We start from the raw sequence: 23,026 nt of genomic DNA, 5'->3' as shown, positions 1-23,026 counted from the left end.
ACATGAAGTAACAATTCAACAGAACAGATGAACCGAAATTACATTTCCATGTCCAAATTTTTTTTTTTTTATGGTTTTCGCTTTGTCATTATGGGGTAATGTGTGTAGATTGATGAGGAGAATGTTTTATTTAATACATTTTAGAATAAGATTGTAACGCAACAAAATGTGGAATATTCTCAGAAGGGACAGTATTTTATTAGGCCATTAGTTATCCTCAATACTGTCACCTGAAAATCTTGACTCATGGGCCACATCAGACCTGCAAATCACAAGGAGATGGTTTGTGAAGTGACTGTCTCAGTAACGGGAGCAATAAATCCAACCCCTTACAGATTGGATTAGTTTAGAGATGTTTTTGTTATTTATATTTGTTTAGTATAAGATCAATTAATCAATCACTGAGCATGCAGAAACATAGATATTAAAACAAACTATTCTAACGTTCAACCTGCAACTAAGCATTCTGGGAAGAGTGTTAATGAGGCCCCTCCCACATCTTTTTCACTCAGAGATTTAACCGAAATGAACTCAACAAAGTCGAGTAACAACACCACACATTGTTAATTCCATTGTGATTGAAATAACACTTAATGTATTCATGTGGTGTCAATTTCAATCCCACTGGTGTTAACCACACTAGAATCAAGACTCAGATACAACACTCACAAACAACATGTTTTACCTTAACCCCGAGATTTTAGCCAAATTTGCTGGGTAACACATTACTTGATACCCAGCGTCATAACACATTATGACACGGTCATAACAATGTCATAACAGCTGACATAACGTTTCATAACCTGTTGTATTATGGTCATAACACTGTCATGACACATGACACATATATTTCAATCTGTTGTGACATATATTGTGTTATTTTATGGCTGTTATGACACCTACATAAAAGTGTCAAAAGCCACATAACCTACCACACAATGCGAAACATTCCATTACACCATAGCCTATATGTCAACAGTATGTTTCTGTTATATAAATAGTTTTTTAAATGTACCATATTAAATCATTGTAATTTCACAGACATTGATATCAGACATGCACCTACTGTACCCCAATACTATGTTGCTGATGACTGGGATGAATGTAGGAGCAGATTTCAGGAGCAGGACAAGACACCCTCTTTTTGACTGATGACTGATATAATGGCATGTACATGATAGTCCTATCTGGCTTATATGATTATGATGGTCATAAAGCTTTTTGACAGTGTCATAAAGTGTATTTTCTTAGTCCAAGTAAGGGACACAAGATGGGTCATGATGCTTCATGACAGTGTCATACAGTGTATTTTATACAGGTTATTTAAAATATGATGGAAAAAACACAACTGTAAAGAATGAATTACAACAACAAAGAATTGAAGAAACAAACTTTCAAATGAAAGGAAACTTCTTGGTAGGAAAAAAACTAATTTGAATAAATGTGTGTGGGGGGGGGTGTAGTTTATCAAACCCTACACCCCAACCCGAGCACGCTGTTCTACCACCTCTGGTCTCTTGGCCCTCCCACCCCTATGGGATGCAGCTCCCGCTCAGCCCTGTCCAAGCTCTTCTCTGTCCTGACACCCCAATAGTGGAACCATTTTCCCCCTTAAATTAGGACAGCAGAGTCCCTGCCCATCTTCCGAAAGAACCTGGAACCCTACCTCTTCAAAGAGCATCTTCAATAATCCCCCTCCTCATCTCTGACTTTGCTAATAACTATTTTATTGAGAAAAAGGTGTACTTACTATACCTGTGATATTTGGTTGTCCCATCAAGCTATCTTTAGATGAAATCACTAACTGTAAGTCACTCTGGATAATATCGTCTGGTAAATGACAAAAATGTCAAATAAAAAAATGTGTCATTCCAGACATAAAATAATGCAATATATGTCACAGTATATGTCACAGGTGTAAATATGTGGATCATGACAGTGTTATGACAAGTTGTCAGCTGTTATGACATATTTTCACATGGTTATGACTGTGTTATGGGTGTCAAGTAAAGTGTTACCATTTGCTGTTTGTATGGTATTCACTTTGAAAAGCATTTATTCAGGCTACTAGGGAATATTCTGTTAAAGAGTTGCACTTATTTCCCTTAAAATGCACCTCTTTTCTAATGTTGGTTGAAGCGTTGGCTAGGCCAGCACCTCCCAAACTGTGGATCGCGGCAGGGGTCCAGTTTTTTGGGGAAATACATTTTCAATGTAGAAAAACACTTCAGTGTTAACGTAAACGATTAAAACCATATAGAAATGAAATAGAAAACATAATGGACCTACATATTTTTCAATAATAGCCTATAGTCTCAGAATTTACAATGAACAAAATAAAAGCTACACAATCAGGCCCCCATTGATTTTGTTATAATGTTTGAGCATAAGAACACAGGATTAGCCATGCCAAATTGCTTAACATTTTAGGAAATTGGCTTTAAAACTACAAAATGTTATGTTAGCTCCATGGCAGGATGTGTGGAATTGCACATTTTTCTCTCTACTGCCAAGATATATATATATATATAATTTTTGTCAACTTTTTTTTACTAGACTCGAAAGACAGCAGTTGGTGGGCCAATAAGTAAAAAAGTTTGGGAACCCCTGGTTTAGGCTACTGCTCTCCTAGTATACTGTATAGCCTACTCTATACGAGAACAAAGATTACATCCTATTGTGTGCAATGTAGGCTTCATTCCGAAACGGATAGAGAAAATGTAACCTGAAAGATTGACTCTTAACACAGGTCTCAGAGGAAAAGTGTGAAAAGAGCCCAGTTGATTGGGCTGCCATTTTGCTCATGTATGAAATATGAACTATCAGAGTAGAGGTCACTTATATTTGACTTTACCTAAATCTAGCATATCCTCGGGGCTGGGGCGATATGTCATAGTAATAAGAGACCTAAAAAGATCAAATTTCCATTAAATGTAATAAAGCAGACCTGAGAGGAGAGAAGAGGAGAGGAGAGACCATGGCATTGTTACAGTGAATCATTATGGTCTCACTTCTATTGCTCCCACAAATCTCACAAATGTTAAATCTCTTGGGAATGACAGACCCTTTTTGTTAAAAGGCTATTGTTGCCGTTATGGTAATTGACACCACTGTAGTTAGGTGTGATATAACACATTTACAGTGCTGGCTGTTTGGGGCAGATGTGTTTTATGTGCTGTCGTGGGTTGCTGCCACGCAGATGAGGGTCACCTATATGCCTCATGAATCCTTAAACAGCTGCTCTTTCGCTGTGCGTGTGTGCGTGTGTGTTGTGCTTGCGGTGTGTGCATGTGTGCGTGCGGATGCATGCGTGTGTGTGATTACATTGTTATAGGTTTTACTGTGTGGTTCAGGAGCATGGCTTTCCCATTGTAGCTCACTGAACATCTACCGTGTATAAAGAACAATACTGTCTAGTGTAAACAGAATTTGCATACTCAGGCATATGCCTCCTATATATTGCACTCTGATGTGCTGCTGTGAATGGTAATCTTGTTTCCGTAGTGGGGGAATAGTTATTTGGGAAGAGATTATAGAGTATGAAAAGAATATGTCTCAAAACAGTGGATACAAACAATGGTCATAAAAATAAATGCTTATATGATTAATTAGGTATAGTGATAGTGTTCGCCATTCGCCTAAATAGCTACGTTTCAACCTCACATTCCGAGGATTTTGTAGTGAGCTGGTTTGGAACCATGGGTTTATTATCAAAGGCATATTAAAGCAACACCCTTGGCTGTTCCTCAGAATCTAACACCTATAATCAGGTGATGAACATAGACTTGTATCACACATCATATCATACACGGCTTGTGAGCTTGCTAACAGTGACTGTCTTCTCTGTTCCAGGTGCGGGGGATGTGGTGGAGAGATGTCCCCTGAATCACATACAGTGCATAGGGACCAGGAAGTGCATTCACTTCAACAAGCTCTGCAACGGAGCCATAGATTGTGAGGATGGCTTCGATGAAGGAGTTCACTGTAGAGGTAAGAGCTGGTTGTATCTTATTCACATCTATTAGCAGTCCATGGACCACAGTAACAGCACTGGTTTTAGTGTAGCATGTGGTAACATAGCCATTTTTAGACTGCAGTATGTCTTTTAGCAATATCAAGCTCTTGCCTTATTGCTATAATAGTGCAGAAGTCCAGTATCCTTTTCTAGCGTAGTATGGTTTCAATTTGGTACTGCAGCTGGTCTTTTATAATTTGCCCTCGGAGTGTGCCAAGGTCACTTCCTATTAACTAGGTATGTTGTCAGGAACAGAGCAGGTTATTGGCTGGCCCAGCAGGTCAGTTGTATACAGGTTGTTGTTGCTCACAACATTCTAAAGCAGCATGTAACACCAATCTTCTATAGACACCTGGCTTACTGTGATACTGACAAAGTCCACCCAGCAGGCAGTACTGACTAGATGCCCGTTAGCTGCTGTCGGCTTTGCCAGTTCTGCCAATACTTTGACCTGGAAGACATACGAGTCACACTGTGTGTCGGTTCAAGGTGATGATCTTGGCTTTAGATTTGAATTGCTGAAAACAGTCTAAACGCCCCATCCCATTCGCTGTGATGCCACTGGACATTGCACTGGCTGTTCTGTTAAATTCAATGTTCTGCTCTGGTAGCATACCGTAATGTTGGCTCTGATGAATTGGCTTGGTGTGTTGGCTGAGAGAAAGACAGGCAAGGAATTGCATTAATATCGATCTCAAAGTGGTTGACATTGTAATAGAGCACTGCGTGTGTTTGTTTTAAAACCCTCTTAAAATGTATGATTTTGAATGAATATCAACTCCCAAAGTGATTTCATACTGTATTTGTTGAGTGTGCAGTTTAACTGCTGTATATAGCCTATAGACCGCCACAGGGCTGTCATTGGCCTTAATGCAATAGTGCAATCTAGCCATGTTCTGTCAACCAGAATGTACCTAATCCATTTGCTAAGAAGTTGTTTGAAGGCCTGTAAAGATTCTTTACAAACAAAAAATCGATGCAATCATTTTAACAGGCTCTTGTTTTAACAGTCATATTCATCCTCAAATTACTCATATCTGGCACCATGCAGGGAATGACTGTGGAATTGTATTTGCTTTCTAGCCTTTTAGTGATTCCAGAGGATGGAATATTACAAAAGCATCTAATTTAACTGGAGTGGCAGTGACCTTCTGTTAGGTCCAGCTCAGGTTGGGACACATATGTTCTATTCTACTATTATGCACATAGATAGCAGTGAGAGCAGAGCAGGCTCATTCGGAGGCAGCAGAACGAACAGAGGAGGAATTGAGGTCACTAAGAGAAGTTAGAGAGAACCAGCTGGGTCTATGACAAAACTTTTCCTGCTACCTCCTCTCCACTCCTCTTATGAATATACATGGTTAAATCCCAGGAGGGCATAATACCAAGGTGCCCATATGGAAAAGCACTAAACCCTTCTCTCTCACCTTCAGAAAATGTGTTTATTTTTAATCACATACTCCACTCTGGGCAGTGCATGGTGGAACTTCTTCTCAGGACCACAGGGCATGATCATATTTTTCAACTGAGCCACCTGGCTCTGTTTGCTTAGTACAGTCTGTAAAGTAGCCTGAGGTAACTTCCTTCCCTGAAGTCTACAGGTGCAGTGAAGAGAACATAGAGAAAACTGGCTACTGTACTAATATACAGTATACTGTACACATACTGTAACCACAATCACAACAGCAAACTACACATACAATTTCACTACTCAAGACCAAATGATAATGATAGTAGTGAAGAATAGTACTATTACTCCTACTACTACTAGCAGCCTGAAAATACTACTACTACTACCACTAGTCATACTAGCCTGCTGCTGCTACTACTACTACTAATACTAATACCACCCTGCTGCTACTGCTACTACTACCACTACAGTACTACTAATACTACTACTATACAGGATTCTACCCTCCACAACATAACCTTCCCTCCAAATCAAACTCTAAACCTACAACCTGATTTTGGACAAAATTACCTGGAAGGATTCCTACTACTAAAGATTCTTATTTCCAAGGTCTATACAGCAAATTCTCTGGCCAACCAACGACCAGCAAAATAAGCATAAGAAAGCTGAAAACACCATCCAATCTAGAACTTAGTGAGTAATGTTTAGTCTGAAGCTACCTTTAAAGCAAAGAAGAGAAATAAATTACAATTATATATTTTACTTTTATAAGGACTGAATGCTAAGTTAAGGCTACCAAGCTTGCTAGGACAGATCAGATCAATTAGCACTGAGGTGTGAAGTGAGAGGTGTCAAAGCCCTTGAGCCCAACAATGGCAGCAGAGTTTCACAGCCTCCCCCACCAAAATGCAGATGCCTTTGAAGCCCCCTCCATCTGTGCAGATGTCATTACAATACAGTACCCCTGGATTCATCTCTATTTTGAACTGATATGCAGCCAGGGCCCTTCAATTGTAAGTTACCAAGAAGAAACAACATTGTTGCTTTGATCACATCAGAAGATATCCTCCTCACAATCTCCAAAATACAACAGCCACAGGACAACTTTGTTTGGACATCGTAAAGGACCATTCACCAAAACTGAAGAGATATAGCTAGCTAACAACCTCCTTTTCTACAAGGAAAGAAATGGTGGACAGAGGGATTTTCTACAAGGAATCTGTCTCCTGAAAAAGGCTGCTCCCAAGTGGGTGTGACACCTACTCCGTTTGCCTGCTATATTGCTGCTTGGATTCCACCTGGCGATCTGTTCACCGTCTGCCCTGGCCTGTCTCCCCCTGTCTGTGTCGTGACTTGACTTTACATCAATCTGAAGACAGTTATTTATCTAATTACCTAACTATGTTTAATTGTTACCCGATTAAATTAATCATGTAACAATTAACTCATTAGGATCTGGGGCACCACGAGAGCGGTTCTTTAAAGAGTTACCATCTCTCAAATTAAACTCGAAAAGGTCTTTGCCTATCACATCTATAAACAGTCAACTTATCATCATTCTGAACAGTCATAACCTCCTTGCATCTGCAAAAACCAGAGCCTTACTTATGATTCAGTACTACACAAATTGGTTTAATTATGTATTTACTAGCTAATTAAATGGGAACACAGGATAAACATTCATACTCTGCACCGGTTATTGACTGGAGATGTAATATGCTGAAAACAGGTCCCTAGTGGAATGACAACAACATTGATGCGTGTTAAAGAAGAGATGGAGAGGGAGAGAGAGGGACAGAGACACTTAACACTGGTACATTCAGAAACTACTCTCACCAACCATATACCTTGCACACGAACCGCCGCCGCTTTGAGTAAGAAGTCATTAATATATTTACGTGAAATGCCTGGGTTCGCCAGGGGTCTCTTGGTGAAGAGGGCAACATCGGAAAGGGGGTTGGGCCTTTTCGCAGCACGCTTGTAAGGCTCTGATTGTCCAAAATGGTTCCAACAAGTCTTCTATAATTGACCTTCTTTGTAGTTGTCCGGTATCCGGTGACTTGTCGTGTAGTCCTGAACAGAACTACAGAGTTGACTTTCCTAGCCAGCCATATCAATAGTTTGAGCAGAGTAACAGGATGGTCCTACTTAAATCCGCTTTCGAAGATACTTTACGTAGGACAGCTAATCAGCCGTACCAGTGATTGTCCGGGAAGTGAGTTTATCATCTCCACCTCGTGTTGAGATTCAAAGTTCAAACCACTTTAAATGTGCAGCTACAGCTTCACGTCTTTCTGGTCTGGTATGTTAATTTCTTAACCCATCATTTATACAGTTCGCTCGAAAGGGGCGGTTCTGGCAAGCTGGCACGCTCCCTGACCTCACTCCGGGCAGTAACTACTCACTGTGCAAAGTTAGGTAAATTAATTATCTCTCATAGCTTCTCAAATCACATCCCTCTCTTATCAAAAACCCTTTCATCATTGTTCATATTACATGCACAACACAGAGAATGGAAACTTCATACATGTAGTGGGTATACTTTCCAAGTTACAGTTTTCCCTTTGTAACATTTGTAATTACATCACAAAATAACAAACAAAAGTACATTAGTGTTCTAAAGTTTCAGTGGGAACAAGTCTGTTGAAACAATGAACATTCCTTTGGAGAATCTTGAGAGCGCAGGCCTGGATCTTCTCCCTTGATTTACAACAGGGCGTGAGCTGTTAACCTCTATGGGCTAGGCGGGACGTAATCGTCCCACCTACGTAACAGCCAGTGTAATCCAGTGGCGCGATTTTCAAATACCTTAAAAATCCTATTACTTCAATTTCTCAAACATATGACTATTTTACAGCTATTTAAAGACAAGACTCTCGTTAATCTAACCACACTGTCCGATTTCAAAAAGGCTTTACAACGAAAGCAAAACATTAGATTATGTCAGCAGAGTACCCAGCCAGAAATAATCAGACACCCATTTTTCAAGCTAGCATATAATGTCACAAAAACCCAGAAGACAGCTAAATGCAGCACTAACCTTTGATGATCTTCATCAGATGACAACCCTAGGACATTATGTTATACAATACATGCATGTTTTGTTCAATCAAGTTCATATTTATATCAAAAAACAGCTTTTTACATTAGCATGTGACGTTCAGAACTAGCATACCCCCCGCAAACTTCCGGGGAATTTACTAACAATTTACTAAATTAGCATGTGACTAGCATGTGACTAGCATTCCCACCGAACACTGCCGGTGAATTTACTAAATTACTCACGATAAACGTTCACAAAAAGCATAACAATTATTTTAAGAATTATAGATACAGAACTCCTCTATGCACTCGATATGTCCGATTTTAAAATAGCTTTTTGGTGAAAGCACATTTTGCAATATTCTAAGTACATAGCCCAGCCATCACGGGCTAGCTATTTAGACACCCGGCAAGTTTAGCCTTCACCAAAATCAGATTTACTATTACAAAAGTTTGATTACCTTTTGTTGTCTTCGTCAGAATGCACTCCCAGGACTGCTACTTCAATAACAAATGTTGGTTTGGTCCAAAATAATCCATCGTTATATCCGAATAGCGCCGTTTTGTTCGTGCGTCCCAGACACTATCCGAAATGGTAAATCAGGGTCGTGCGCATGGCGCAATTCGTGACAAAAAAATTCTAAATATTCCATTACCGTACTTCGAAGCATGTCAACCGCTGTTTAAAATCAATTTTTATGCAATTTATCTTGTAAAAAAGCGATAATATTCTGACCGGGAATCTCCTTTTCGGAAAACAGAGGAAAAAACACAAAGACGGGGGCAGCCAGTGCACGCGCCTAACCCCACAGTCCCTTGATCGGCCACTTGAGAAAGGCGATAATGTGTTTCAGCCTGGGGCTGGAATGACGACATTCAGGTTTTTCCCGGGCTCTGAGAGCCTATTAGAGCCGTGGGAAGTGTCACGTTACCGCAGAGATCCTTTGTAATTGAATGAGATGTCAAAGAAAGACAATAAATGGTCAGACAGGCCACTTCCTGTAAAGGAATCTCTCAGGTTTTGACCTGCCATTTGAGTTCTGTTATACTCACAGACACCATTCAAACAGTTTTAGAAACTTTGGAGTGTTTTCTATCCAAAGCCAATAATTATATGCATATTCTAGTTACTGGGCAGGAGTAGTAACCAGATTAAATCGGGTACGTTTTTTATCCAGCCGTGTCAATACTGCCCCCTAGCCCTAACAGGTTAACCCCCACTAGTTCTTTCCTTCCCCCTCTACGGTGAGAGGCGGTCTGATTGCAGTTATGCATTGCAAACCTGATCTGACCTATTTGGAAGCCGATATTTCAGCCACATGATTATTGACTCTGAAGTAATGGAAATAATTGTAACGTGAAGTTAAGGTACAGTAGGCATGTAATACTGTACAAGGCAAACAAGAGTCATACTTTACAGAATGCATCATAACTCCTTTTACAGAGAGCACTAATAGTTACCTCTAAACATACAGACTTCACTGGATGTGCAATGTCATCCTGAACCCATCACATTTACGGAAACATCTTGACTGGCTTCTTATTAGAGAAATATGACTACAATAATAAGACTCCAGATGTCTTAAAATATTACCGTGATAAGGTGTAGCTGCCTGCTGCCTTCAAAACTGCACTGTTTTGACAGGCGCATCTCAGTTTGATCCACAGAAATATGGACCTCTTGCTGCAGTGTGGAGGTAAATTGTGCTTTTATCCTAAAAGGAACACTGCGCTGACGATTCCTCATGTCAAACCCCCACCTGCCAGAAGTCTGTCTGTCTATCTGCACTGCTCAGCCATGTTGGAGATTTTTTTTATGTTCAGTCGCCTTTTAAAACACATTTCATAAAAAATATACCTATCCTGAAGTTAGGTGTTATACATTATGTCTAAATGACAAACTGCATTTATAGTTTTTCATTTCGTAGTTATACCTTTCATCATCTAGTGGACCTAGACAGGCAGTAAGTGATACAAATTACATAATATTTTTCCATCCCTTAATTGTATTTATTTATTAGAAACAATAGATTTCTTATTAATAGATCAAAAAAACTCACAGAGTAATGAGAAACAATGTCACACAAGTCCTCTCCCTTCCCTCTCTTTACCTCTCAACAGCATTCAATTATCTCACTTGATTAACTTTTCATTAGCAACAATTCCAACAAACAAACAAACGATATCCACCAGGGCGAGGGAGGTTGTGATAAGAGACAACGTCCCTGTTACTAAAATGACTAGCCATGATTACAGTCCAAATAATTTCCTGCTTGCTTCCTTTGTAGCTTGAACGAACGAACCATCCTTTTAGAGGCAACTATTAGCATATTGATTGAAATCATACTTGTCTAATGAAATTGTATAATATTCACAGAAAAAGGGGTAAATTGCTTACAATATGAACTCTGTGTTACACTCTTACTATGGCTTTATGGTGTTGTTTGGTTCATTCTTATCATTACAATTCATATGGCTGTTTGTAAGACACTGATTGAGTTGTAGTCAAGAGTTTATTTTATTTTAATTGCACTTTATATTACACTGTTTATCAGTGGTGCAGTGTTCCATGTAGGTAATGACATTCAGTTATTCAGTTCACTTAAACGTTTTGTTTTAATGGGAGTTCATGATTTAGCCCTGTCTAAAGCAGGCGAACACTTTTCAAAGTTAAAGGCTGCATTGTCTTTTACCTCAGCTCAGATGTTAAATATTCTCTGGAAACTATGGAACCCATAACATAAGAAATACATACTTACTCTATTTAATATTCTGCTTCCTGTTAGCTTATATTTGATGCAATAACGCAATTGAAGGCATATGATAAAAGAATAAGGCCATGAATGTTTCGTTTACTGAAGATGTGGATACCAAACTTTTAAGTCCAACTCTTTGACAAGTTACACATTTCACTTATGTTCTGTGTTTTGCCAGTTTAGCTGCATGCCAGGCGCACACACACGGCTACGTGCACACACACACACGTCATATAAACAATGACAGACTCTCACAATCAATATTTGATGCATCTCACTTTGTTTATTCGCAGTCTGGTGAGATTGTCAGTCATATCATTACTCTCCCTAATGGCTTAGACAATCTGGTGAGATCAAATCCTATTATGTAGGATTTTCCTCCTCACGAGTGGATTCTGAAAAAACAATGTGTGGGGTTAGATTCACATTCTGACACTCACACACACAGGAGATTTCTTCTAATATTTAAGGGCATGTCAGAAAAGTTGTGGAGTACCAGTTTCTGAAATCCCTCAGAAAATTGTGCTTTGAGGGATTAACAATATTTCCTGTCCCATTTGAGCCTGATTCCTGAGCTATGGGATTATATGTCTTCAAACTAACATGTACGTGTTCATGTATCGCACATTTTTTATGACTATTTACACTGTCAGGATCTAGACAGTTCTATGTCACATCAAAGCTGACACACTTAAAGCTACTTGGATAACTTCATAACTTTTAAGATCACTTCAAGAAAAATAATTGTTCTTCTCTTCTACAGACAATTGCTTGGTGTGCTTTGTAACGTCTCTTCTTCAGACAATTGCATAGTATCTTATCAAAAATCTTGCCTGATTGTAATCATACCAGGGGAGACAATTTACTGCAACTTCTGGTCCATTTGAATGTTTGAACCTTGTTACTCTGCTTACCCACTCAGAGGACACCCACAGTGATTAGAGAGCAGGATGGGTTAGTGGTTTAATACGGGAGCAGGGGAGATCCACGCCATGCCATGCTTATTAAAGCTCCTACAGGCTGGAGACGGCCCTGGCTACTGTGTTGGGTCAGCATCTTAATTTGGTCTCACATTAATTGGAGGCCTTGAGAGCTAACGTGGGAGGCTGGGTAGGGGAATGGAGATGCTGGTTAAAGGGCCGGCCTTCCCAGATACAAAGGCTACGCATATCCCAGAAGGAAAGCCTATAATGAGTCCAGATGGGGGGAGATCACTGTTAGTCTGGCCTGCCCATTTTTTAGCTCCGTGGTGAAGCAGCACCAGCCATGTTTGTGCTGGCACAGGATCCAGTGCCACAGTGATCACTATGCAGGCCATACCTGGCCATCTGTGTGGACTCGTGTGGTGTTAGCTCAGAGCCGGTTAGGTTAGCGCAGGGTTTCCTGGGGACCCCATTGGGTGCACGTTTTGGTTTTTGCTGTAGCGCTACACAGCTGATTCAAATAATGAACTCCTCATTTATTTAACCATCAAGCTTTCATTATTTTAATCAGCTGTGTAGTACTAGGGCAACAACCAATAGTTGCACCCCTTGGGGTTCCCGGGACCGAATTTGGGAAATGCTGAGTTAGTGGTTTGCTCAGAGCTCAGAGCCAGGTTAGGTTAGCAGTTAGCTCAGAGCCGGGCAAGTTGTTAGTTCAGAGCCGGTTTAGGTTAGCGGTTAGCTCAGTCACTGTGTTTTCAGGTGGATGATGGGTTTATCTTTCCTTAGATAAAAAGGTAACCCTTTACAATAAGGTTACATTTGTAAAGGTTTTATAAACGGGTTATAATTATGTTATTAATGATTATTTAATTGTTTGTAAATACATTATATACCATTCATAAACAGTTAATATTGCATTGTTCAAAATAGTGCAGTAACTGGACAGTGTTTTCCAAATAGTGAGCCAATATTAACCTTATTTTCAATAGTTGCACAGTTGAACAATAGTTATTACCCGAGCTACCTGCATTGTGTCCCGCCACCCGCCACCCACCACCCGCCAACCCCTCTTTAACACTACTGCTACTCTCTGTTTATCATATATGCATAGTCACTTTAACCATATCTACATGTACATACTACCTCAATCAGCCAGACTAACTGGTGCCTGTATATAGCCTCGCTACTGTATATAGCCTCGCTACTGTTGTTATTATTTCTTTACTTACCTATTGTTCACTCAATACTTTTTTTTTTTAATTACACTGTTGGTTAGAGCCTGTAAGTAAGCATTTCACTGTAAGGTCTACACCTGTTGTATTTGGCGCATGTGACAAATAAACTTTGATTTGATCAGGCCTACCACTCTTGTGTTATCAGCAAACTTAATGATGGTGTTGGAGTCGTGTTTGGCCACGCAGTCGTGGGCGAACAGGGAGTACAGGAGGGGATTAAGCACACAACCCTGAGGGGCCACAGTATTGAGGATCAGCGTGGCAGATGTGTTGTTGCCTACCCTTACCACCTGGAGCGGCCCATCAGGAAGTCCAGGATCCAGTTGCAGAGGGAGGTGTTTATTCCCACGGTCCTTAGCTTAGTGATGAGCTTTGTGATCACTTTGGTGGTGAACGCTGAGCTGTAGTCAATGAACAGCATTCTCACATAGGTGTTCCTTTTCTCCAGGTGGGAAAGGGCAGTGTGGAGTGTGATTGAGATTGTGTCATCTGTGGATCTGTTGGAGCGGTATGCGAATTGGAGTGGGTCTAGGGTATTCGGGATGATGCTGTTGATGTAAGCCATGACCAGCCTTTCAAAGCACTTCATGGCTACCGACGTGATTGCTACGGGGCAGTAATCATTTAGGCAGGTTACCTTCACTTCCATGGGCACAGGGACTATGGTGGTCTGCTTGAAACATGTAGGTATTACAGACTCCGTCAGGGAGAGGTTGAATATGTCAATGAAGACACTTGCAATTAGCCCGCGAATTCTTTGAGTACACGTCATGGTAATCTGTCTGGCCCCGTGGCTTTGTGAAGGTTGACCTGTTTAAAGGTCTTGCTCACATTGGCTACTGAGAGCGTTATCACATAGTCGTCCAGAACAGCTGGTGCTCTCATTCATTCTTCAGTGTTGCTTGCCTCGAAGCGAGCATGAAAGGCATTTAGCTCATCTGGTAGGCTCACGTCACTGGGCAGCTCGCAGCTGGGTTTCCCTTTGTAGTCCGTAATAGTTTTCAAGCTCTGCCACATCCGACAAGCGTCAGAGCCAGTGTAGTAGGATTCAATTTTAATCCTGTATTGACGGTTTTCTTGTTTGATGGTTCATCTGAGGTCATAATGAGATTTCTTATAAGCGTCCGGATTAGTGTCTCGCTCCTTGAAATTGTCAGCTTAGCCTTTAGCTCGATGTTGATGTTGCCTGTAATCCATGGCTTCTGGTTGGGATATGTACGTATGGTCACTGTGGGGACGACGTCGTCGATGCACTTATTGATGAAGCCGATGACTGAGGAGGTATACTCCTCAATGCCATTGGATGAATCTCAGAACATATTCCAGTCTGTGCTAGCAAAACAGTCCTGTAGAGTAGCATCCGTGTCATCTGACCACTTCCGTATTGAGCGAGTAACTCGTACTTCCTGCTATAGCTTTTGTTTGGTAGCAGGAATCAGGAGGATAGAATTATGGTCTGATTTTCCAAATGGAGGGCGAGGGAGAGCTTTGTATGCGTCTCTGTGTGTGGAGTAAATGTGGTTTAAGTTTTTTTCTTCTGGTTGCACATATGACATGCTGGTAGAAATGAGGTAAAATGGATTTAAGCTTGCCTGCATGAAAGTCCACGGCCACCAGGAGCGCCGCTTCTGGATGAGCATTTTCTTGTTTACTTATGGCCTTATACAGCTGGTTGAGTGCAGTCTTAGTGCCAGCATCAGTTTGTGGTGGTAAATAGACTGCTACGAACAATATATATGAGAACTCTCTTGGTAGATAGTGTGGTCTACAGCTTATCATAAGGTACTCTACCTCAGGTGTGCAATAACTCAAGACTTTTTTAAGATTAGACATCGCGCACCAGCTGTTATTGACAAATAGACACACATCGCCGCCCCTCGTGTTACCAGACGTAGCTTCTCTGTCCTGTCGATGCATGGAAAATCCCGCCAGCTCTATATTTTCCGTGTCGTCGTTCAGCCAAGACTCGGTGAAACATAAGATATTACAGTTTTTAATGTCCCATTGGTAGAATAATCTTGATCGTAGATTATCCATTTTGTTTTCTAATGATTGCACGTTGGCCAATAGAACGGATTGCAGTGGGGGTTTACTCACTCGCCTACGAATTCTCAGAAGGCCGCCGACCTCTGCCCCCCTTTTCTCAGTCTTTTATTCACGCAAATGATGGGGATTTGGGCCTGTTCCCGAGATAGCAGTATATCCTTTGCGTCGGACTCGTTAAAGAAAAAAATCTTTGTCCAGTTCGAGGTGAGTAATTGCTTTTCTGATGTCCAGACATTATTTTCAGTCATAAGAGACGGTAGCAGCAACATTATGTACAAAATAAGTAAAAAAATAAGTTACAAACAACTCGAAAATACTAACAAAATAGCACAATTGGTTAAGAGCACGTAAAATGGCAGCCATCCCCTCTCATCTTCTGATGAGGCTTTCATTCCTAGAATAAATAAAGTGCATTCGGAAAGTATTCAGACGCCTTCCCTTTTTCCACATTTTGTTACGTTACAGCCTTATTCTAAAAACATATATATTTTTATTTTTCCTCATCAATCTACACACAATAGTCCATAATAACTAAGCAAAAACAAGTTTTTAAACATTTTTGCAAATGTATAAAAAATAAATATCCTTAATACCTTATTTACATAAGTATTCAGACCATTTGATATGAGACTCGAAAGTGAGCTTAGGTGCATCCTGTTTCCATTGATCATCCTTGAGATATTTCTACAAGTTAATTGGAGTCCACCTGTGGTAAATTCAATTGATTGGACATGACTATCTATACAGTAAATTTACCAATGCATCATAAGGGTTTCAAAACGTGGGGCAAAAGTACATTGTGGGAGCTGACCATTGGTCTGAAAATCAACCATTTCTGTTCCTGATGAGGAAATTAGAAAATAACAATTGTTTAACTGTGCAAGCATTGAAAATAAAGTTACATGGTGGGCACCCGAGTGGCGCAGTGGTCTAAGGTGCTGCATCTCAGTGCTTGAGGGGTCACTACAGGCACCCTGGGTCGATTCCAGGCTGTATCACAACCGACCGTGATTGGGAGTCCCATAGGGCGGCGCACAATTGGCCCAGCGTTGTCCGGGATTGGCCAGTGTATGCTGTCATTGTAAATAAGAATTTGTTCTTAACTTACTTGCCTAGTTAAATAAAGGTTACATACAGTACATAAGGGTTCAATATTATAAGCATTTGAAAGTGCATTTATAAAATGGTTAATAGCTGGAGGTAAATAGTGGCTCACTATTTGGTAAGGACTGGAAATCGCACTATTTTGAGCAATTTATTAATGTTTATAATGCATTTACAAATTATTAAATAATGATAAATATCATAATTACAAACCCTTCCCCTTGTTACCAATAAATGAAATGCTATTTGGTCTACTCTGTGAATTTTTAGCTCAGGATGTCATTACCTACCCTCCCTCTATCCTAGGTTGAAAATTACAAGGTTAAGAAAAGAGGATTCTAATATCCTAAAGCTCTTTGCAACAATGGGACCAGCTATACTTGTTAGCAATGGAGCTGGTAGTTAGCTAAGGGCACTGGTCCCATGAATGTTTATTTTCGAAAAGCTTCCATATGGAATCATATCTTGTCCTGACCTTAGTTATCTCCAACCAAGCCTCTATCTTACCTATATCACATAAAATCAAATGCTTGTGCAACATTGGACAAACAGTATAAGATGTTAATGTTAATTTGATTGCAATGTCTATAACATTAATTCAATATCTCCAGCATTGTTCTCTAAATTATGAACTACACATTTAAAATGAAATGAGAACACCTGAAAGCATGTCCTTCCAGTTGGCCAAGTACATAGTCTATTTATCCGCTTCTATGTCTGAGCTTTAAAATCACAAAATAAATATTATATTGCTCTGCACTCTGTCTCCCTATGGGCGTAGCGATGCACTTATCATCTGCGTTGCATCTCTCTGTAGCTGCTCCGCTACAGTAGTTAGTCCCTGATGCATAAGTGAAACGAATGCTATTTAAAAAAAAATAGATTTTACCTGTGATTGCGCAAACAAACCTCCAGTCAGCCATAGAACATCTCTAGAGGTGATTAGAGGTGACTGCTCAATGATGCACTCAAAATATATAAAAACATATGAAGGACATTATAACTGTCATGCACATGAAGGCTTTATGAATGCTACATTTAAGGTGGTACCCAAGGTTTGGCAGTTGATTTAGCAACAGAGCAAAAGGCAGGCATCTCTCCTTACCCAGCCTTTTGTCTGGGAGTGAAATAGATGGTCTGGTGTCTGCTAGGAGATATGCGGATTAGCTTTGGTTTGGATATCTTTGGGCCCAGCGTCTAGTCGTTTTGCATGTTCTCTTCCCACAAAACAGGGAAGCATGCCAGTTAACACATCCTGAACGATAACGCCTGAATCTTACTGGGCATAGAAGACAGGATCAAGAGAAACAATACTAGCGGGTGGGCTTTACAGAGTACATGCACCACAAAATACACAGACAGCTTGGTGCATTTGAGCTATTTCAACAAAGTATGTCTTTGTTACATAAATGACATGGTCTGTGTCAAATACAGCTCTTGCCAGTTAAATACAGTACATTTGGAAAATATTCACACCCTTTGACTTTTCTGTTACGTTACAGCCATATTCTAAAATTGATTATATAATTTTTTCCCTCATCAATCTACACACAATACCCCATAATGACAAAGCGAAACAGGTTTTTCAAAAGTTTTGCAAATGTTTTTATAAAAAATATAAAACAGAAATACCTTATTTACATATAGTGTCACGGTTTTCGTCGGTAATGGAGGACCAAAACGCAGCAGGTATGTGTGCGCTCATCTTGACGTTTATTAACTTCCCAAAATGAACACCAAAATAACAAAACAAGTGAATGAACGATATACAGACAGTCTGGCAAGGCACAAGGCTAAACACAGAACAATCTCCCACAAACACACAGACAAACACCCAACTAATATAGGACTTCCAATCAAAGGCAACACCACACAGCTGCCTTCAATTGGAAGTCCACCCCAATTAACTCTACATAGAAACACACTTACTAGACTACACATAGAAATACATAAACATAGACCATAAACCAAAAACCCGGAAATACTAAATCAAACACCCTTTTACCAAAACACCACCCCGAACCACATAAAACAAACACCCTCTGCCACGTCCTGACCAAACTACAATAACAATTAACCCTTATACTGGCCAGGACGTGACATATAGATTATAGACTCTAAATTGAGATCAGGTGCATCCTGTTTCCAGTGATCATCTTTGAGATGTTTCTACATCATGTCCACCTGTGGTAAATTTAATTGAGTGGACATGATTTGGAAAGGCACACACCTGTCTATATAAGGTCCCACAGTTGACAGTACATGTCAGAGCAAAAACCAAGCAATGAGGTCAACGGAATTGTCTGTAGAGCTCCAAGACAGGATTGTGTCAAGGCTCAGATCTGGGGAAGGGTACCAGAAACCTGGCACCATCCCTACGTTGAAGCACGGTGGCAGGAGCATCATGCTGTGGGGATGTTTTCCAGTGGCAGGGACTGGGAGACTAGTCAGGATCGAGAGAAAGATTAACGGAGCAAAGTACAGAGAGATCCTTGATGAAAACCTGCTCCGGGGCGCTCAAGACCTCAGACAGGGGCTAAGGTTCACCTTCCAACAGGACAACGACCCTAAGCACACAACCAAGACAATGCAGGAGTGGCTTTGGGACAAGTCACTGAATGTCCTTGAGTAGCCCAGCCACAGCCATCTAACATCTCTGGAGAGACCTGAAAATAGCTGTGCAGCAACGCTCCCCATCCAACCTGACAGAGCTTGAGAGGATCTGCAGAGAAGAATGGGAGAAACTCCCCAAATACAACCCGTTTTTAGTTTGTAATTATGGGGTATTGTGTGTAGATTGATGAAGTGCTTTGAAATGTTGGTATTGGCTCACATCAACACCATTATACCAGAAACTCTAGACCCACCAATTTGCATACTGCCCAAACAGATCCACAGATGATGCAATCTCTATTGCACTCCACACTGCCCTTTCCCACCTGGACAAAAGGAACACTTATGTAAGAATGCTATTCATTGACTACAGCTCAGCGTTCAACACCATAGTACCCTCAAAGCTCATCCCTAAGCTATGGATCCTGGGACTAAACACCTCGCTCTGCAACTTGATCCTGGACTTCCTGACGGGCCGCCCCAAGATGGTAATGGTAGGTAGCAACACATCTGCCACGCTGATCCTCAACACTGGAGCCCCCCAAGGGGTGAGTGCTCAGTCCCCTCCTGTACTCTCTGTTCACCCACGACTGCATGGCCAGGCATGACTCCAACACCATCATTAAGTTTACAGACGACACAACAGTGGTAGGCCTGATCACCGACAACGAAACGACGAGCCTATATTGAGGACGTCAGAGACCTGCCGGGTGGTGCCAGAATAACAACCTATCCCTCAACGTAACCAAGACAAGTGAGATGATTGTGGACTACAGGAAAAGGAGGACCGAGCACACACCCATTCTCATCGAGGAGGCTATAGTGGAGCAGGTTGAGAGCTTCAAGTTCCTTGGTGTCCACATCAACAACAATCTAGAATTGTCCAAACACACCAAGACAGTCGTGAAGAGGGCAGATGTCTAGGTGCCTTGCACTGTGCGCATACCGAACAGGAGGAGACATAAACCCTCACGTCCTTGGCTAACGTGGGCCACCAGTACTTCCCCGTAAGGCAGCGCCCGTCCGACGTATACCAGGATGACCAGAGGAGGGTGATGTGTGGGCCCAACAGATCAAACGATCGCGAACATCAAACGGCACGTACACGCGCCCAACGGGACACTGGGAGGGAGTGGGTTCTGCACGTGACGCCCGTTCGATGTCCGCGTCCACCTCCCATACCACCGGTGCCACCAGGCATGAGGCTGGAATTATGGGAGTGGGCTCTGTGGACCGCTCCTCTGTATCATACAGCCGGGACAGTGCATCTGCCTTGACGTTCTGGGAACCTGGTTTATAAGAAAGAGTGAAAGAAAAGCGTGTGAAAAACATAGCCCACCTAGCCTGGCGAGGGTTCAGTCTCCTCGCTGCCCGAATATACTCCAGATTTCGGTGGTCAGTCCAAATGAGGAAAGGGTGTCTAGCCCCCTCAAGCCAATGTCTCCACGCTTTCAGAGCCCCGACAACAGCTAACAACTCCCTATCCCCCACGTCATAGTTTCGCTCCGCCGGGCTGAGCTTCTTCGAAAAGAAAGCACAGGGGCGGAGTTTTGGTGGGTTACCCGAGCGCTGAGATAGCACAGCCCCTATTCCAGCCTCGGATGCATCCATCCACCTCAACTATGAACGCTAAGGAGGGATCAGGATGCGCCAGCACTGGAGCCGTGGTAAACAGAGCCTTCAGGTTACCAAAAGCTCTGTCCGCCTCAGCCGACCACCGCAACCGCACCGGTCCCCCCTTCAGTAAGGAGGTAATGGGGGCCGCCACCTGGCCAAAGCCCCGGATAAACCTCCGGTAGTATTTGGCAAACCCTAAAAACCGCTGCACCTCCTTTACCGTGGTTGGAGTCGGCCAATTACGCACGGCTGAAATGCGGTCAGTCTCCATCTCCACCCCTGACGCGGACAAACGGTACCCAAGGAAGGAGACGGATTGTTGAAAGAACAGACATTTCTCTGCCTTGACATAAAGGTCATGCTCCAACAGTCGACCAAGCACAGTACGCACAAGGGACACATGCTCAGCGCGGGTGGTGGAGTATATGAGAATATCATCTATATACACCACTACACCCAGCCCGTGCAGGTCCCTGAAGATCTCATCCACAAATGATTGGAAGACGGATGGAGCATTCATTAACCCATACGGCATGACGAGGTACTCATAGTGCCCAGATGTAGTGATAAATGCCGTCTTCCACTCATCCCCTCCCCTGATACGCACCAGATTGTACGCGCTCCTGTGGTCCAATTTTGTGAAGAAGCGCGCCCCGAGCAATGACTCTGTCATACTGGCGATCAGAGGTAGCGGGTAACTGTATTTCACAGTGATCTGGTTCAAACCTCGATAGTCAATGCACGGGCGTAAACCTCCATCCTTCTTCTTCACAAAAAAGAAGCTTGAGGAGACAGGTGAAATGGAGGGCCGAATGTATCCCTGTCCCAGAGATTCAGCGACATATGTTTCCATAGCCGCCGTCTCCTCCTGTGACAGAGGATACACGTTACTCCTGGGAAGTGCAGCACCCTCCAGGAGATTTATCGCACAATCCCCCGGTCGATGGGGTGGTAATTGAGTCGCATTCCTTTTACAGAAGGCGATTGCCAAATCGGCATATTCGGGGGGAATGTGCATGGTGGAAACCTGGTTTGGACTCTCCACCGTAGTGGCACCTAAGGAAACACCTAAACACCTCCCTGAACACTGACAGGACCATCCCTTGAGAACCCTCTGTTGCCACGAAATAAGAGGATCATGAGAAGCCAACCAGGGAAGCCCCAATACAACGGGTAACGCAGGAGCGTCAATCAGAAAGAGACTAATACTCTCTTCATGACTCTCCTGCGTCACCATAGCAATGGGAACTGTGACCTCCCTAATCAGCCCAGACCCCAAAGGACAACTATCTAGGGCATGGATAGGGAAGGGAACATCAACGGGAACAATAGGAATCCCTAATCTATTGGCCAAAGACCGATCTATAAAGTTCCCAGCTGCGCCTGAATCTACTAGCGCCTTATGCTGGGAATGCGGGGAAAACTCTGGAAATCTTATAGATAACCACATGTGAGCAACAGGGGAGACTGGGTGAGTTGTGTGCCTACTCACCTGAGATGAACCACCAGTGTTCCGCCTACCACCTCGATTACCTGGAAAACCTCCCCAGCACCGACCAGCAGTGTGTCCTCTGCGGTCACCTCTGGTGCATGGAACGGTTTCCCCTCCGGTCTCCCTAGTACCAGCCCCGCCCAACTCCATTGGTGTTGGGTCTAAGGGACTGGAGGATGGAACCAACGGACCCCGATCCGGACGTCCGCGGGAGGCCAGCAGGTTATCCAGCTGGATAGATAAGTCCATCAGCTGGTCCAGGTGGATGGTGGTGTCCCTGCAGGCTAGCTCCCTACGAACGTCCTCTCGCAAACCACACCTGTAGTGATCGATCAGGGCCCGCTCATTCCATCCTGCACCAGCCGCCAGAGTTCTAAAATCCAGTGCAAACTCCCGAGCGCTCCTCATCTCCTGCTTTAAATGGAACAAGCGCTCTCCCGCCGCTTTTCCTTCTGGTGGATGATCAAACACTGCCCGAAAGCGGCGGGAGAAGTCCTCGTAGTTTTCCCGAGTCGGGTCTTCCACCTCCCAGATAGCGTTGGCCCACTCTAGGGCTTTACCAGTCAAACAGGAGATGAGGGCGCTCACTCTTTCGCGTCCCGAGGGCGGCGGCTGGACAGCCGCCAGGTAGAGCTCTAGCTGGAGTAGGAACCCCTGACACCCGGCAGCTGCTCCGTCATACGCTCCCGGGAGCGAGAGCCGAATCCCACCGGATCCAGACGGCGGTTGGATAGGATCCAGAGTTGTGCCGGGTGGTGGTGTGGCTGGG

The 23,026-nt window shown here is 42.6% G+C and overlaps 1 pseudogene; it reads left to right on the top strand.

The window, feature by feature from the left end:
• The window catches only part of LOC106582301 (low-density lipoprotein receptor-related protein 1B-like), a 407,952-nt pseudogene that overhangs the window by 56,081 nt on the left and 328,845 nt on the right, over positions 1-23,026 (top strand).

The sequence above is a fragment of the Salmo salar genome, chromosome ssa21, assembly GCF_905237065.1.
Source record: "Salmo salar chromosome ssa21, Ssal_v3.1, whole genome shotgun sequence".
NCBI classification, from domain to species: Eukaryota; Metazoa; Chordata; class Actinopteri; order Salmoniformes; family Salmonidae; genus Salmo; species Salmo salar.
The sequence above is the reverse complement of the archived record's forward strand: the minus strand, read 5'-3'. Positions and strand labels throughout refer to the sequence as shown.